Source organism: Montipora capricornis, chromosome 2, assembly GCF_036669925.1.
Source record: "Montipora capricornis isolate CH-2021 chromosome 2, ASM3666992v2, whole genome shotgun sequence".
Lineage (NCBI taxonomy): Eukaryota > Metazoa > Cnidaria > Anthozoa > Scleractinia > Acroporidae > Montipora > Montipora capricornis.
Window position 1 is genome coordinate 65,733,686 of NC_090884.1, and position 2,500 is coordinate 65,736,185.

Genomic DNA, 2,500 nt, shown 5'->3' on the forward strand with positions numbered 1-2,500 from the left:
GGCGGTGCTTATTAATACAGGGATATTTTTGCGCGGTTCAAAACTATGCGGAGAAAGCAGAACTTGGCAAGTGTTCTTGGTATCCAAAAGGAAAATTTGGGGTAACCACGCATTTTTCAGAGATAATTAAGCTTCAATTTGGAAAAGAACGCATTACATTGCCTTGTATTTTAAAGCTACAATTATTGTTGATTAATTACCTTCGAAAAATGCGTGGTTACCCCCAATTTTCATTTTGGATTTCAATACAACTTGTTAAGATCGCTCTTCCCGCATATTTAGTAAACCGCGCAAAAATACCTTTGAATGAGTAGGCACCGTCCTTAACAACATCTATGCGATGTTTATAGAAAGCACAAGCAAATTCGAGTATTTCAAGTGATTTTCTTTCAAGACAGAAGAAAGGGCGATCGATTTGCTGGAATGATCACAAATCATGTGTGGTTAGGTATAAAGAGGTCGAACTTAAAATGTGCAGGGTGAATTTAGAGGGGTCGAACTCGCCGGGGGTGAAACGTTCTGTTACCCTTGGACGGAACGTACGAAAACGATAATCATTACGTGAATGCCACGTGTAGTCTTCACACATTGAGCACGCAGACAAAGACACGGGGCACACCACAACAAAGCTCATCGTAACTAAAACCAAAGAAGACATGACGATGTAGGAGAGATGGGCACAACGGGGAACAGGTAAACATGAGGGATTGAGCCATGACAAAGCCAGCTGGCAGTTACAGAAAAAGTATTGCAGAGACTCAGGGGCTGCACTATGCAGTGTAAAAGATACCGTGGGCAATTATCCAGGACAAATCAATTACTGAATGGTCAAGTGAGAAAAAGAAAAGAGACCAGTACAAATTTCCAAAAAGAGGACGGAACGTGAAGGAACAAGATTTGGGAATAAGGTTCAAAGAGCGATATAACAGCCGGACCAGAAAAAGCTGAAACAGCTAGCGAGGAACAAGAAGGAAGAAGATCCCGTCTGGGGAACGCCACGCAAGGAGGAGAGACCTGTAAAAGAGGGGTAAACGACCGGGCGCGCAAGGAGAGGAGCGAAAAAAGGAACCAAAACAACAGGACATCAGTACCGACCAGGACCCAGGGGAAGCAAAACAACGTTTAACCCGCTGTGCAAGCAAAGACCAGGCTATGAATTGCACAAAAAAAACCGAGAACCCTCCGAAATGAGGATCTTGAACAATGACAGAACGAGAGACAAGATCCCTCTTTTCCTTCCATTAAAAACTTTAAATTGCGAGGTTTAGCTCCCTCATTACCCAAACCAGCATGTGGACCAAACCCGGACCAAACCCAGGAGAGAGCAAGCGAGTTGATAACAAGAGCCCTTCCTTAAAAGAAAAGGGACCGCTGGCGTCAGGAGAGAAGCGCACTCTCTACAGCAGAGACCCGAGGCTGCCAGTTATCTTCGTAAACCACCCCAGGGCCTATGAAAATGCCCAAAACTTCGATCTTTGCTGAGGTCCACTGTGGGTCGACAGAGAGGTTGTTGCGGCCACCCCAAGATCCCAACCACAGATCCCGACACAACCAGATTGAGCTTCGAGCCTTAACCCTGTTCAAACACAGAATACGTTTCAAAAGTAGCCGAGATGGAAAGATCAAGAGTAACAGCAATATCCATGTGGTTCACATATCGTGTGATAACCGGAAACGGGTGAGGTACACCGGGCAGGGAGAGACCAAAAATTCATGATTGTTTGACCAGATAGAATAGGCGAGAACTTCAAAGTACAACACATACAGAAGAGGGGAAAGAAAACAGCCTTTACGCACACTGCGAGACAAAATGGAGATGAAGAAAAATATCCATTGACATTGACAGCACTTTGGACGTCAGAATAGAACAGAATGACCCATCGCACAAAAGAAGGATCGAAGCCCATACTATAGACAGTACGACATAGAAATGATCAATGGACCCTGTTAAAAGCCTTCTCCCGATCAAGAGAGAGGATCGCGACGGGGACACTTTGGGAGGAAGCATAAGACACGAAGGAAGGCCACGTTCTTGCCAATGCATCTACCCAGGAAACTACAGATCTGATCTCGCGCTACAAATGCATGGATGACTTTAAGAAGCCTACCTGCTATCATCCGTGAAGCAAACTTGTAGTCCACATTCAGTAAAGAAATAGGCCGCCAGTTCTTGAATGATAGGGTGATCAGACCTTTGCGCTGAGACAAGGAGAGAGATCCAGACTCATAAGAGGAATTGAGATCTAAACCGAGGACATCCCAGAATTTACAGCAAAACGTCATAGAGAGTCCATCACTGCATGGGGTTTTCCCATGTGCCATACCTTTCAGGGCAGTGAAGCATTCCTCAGACGACAGCGGACCCTCGCAGACATTTGATTGATCAGCAGACAGAGATGACTCCAGAACATCAAACAGAGTGTCCTGAGCAGTCGAGTTGACTGGTTAGGCGGGAAATAAAAATGAATGGAAAGAAGCGAAAGCATGGCAGAGATCATCC

At 45.2% G+C, this 2,500-nt stretch overlaps 1 protein-coding gene across 1 annotated transcript in view; it reads right to left on the reverse strand.

Moving 5' to 3' along the window:
* The window catches only part of LOC138037655 (uncharacterized), a 10,172-nt gene that overhangs the window by 946 nt on the left and 6,726 nt on the right, over positions 1-2,500 (reverse strand). The window lies entirely within an intron of this gene.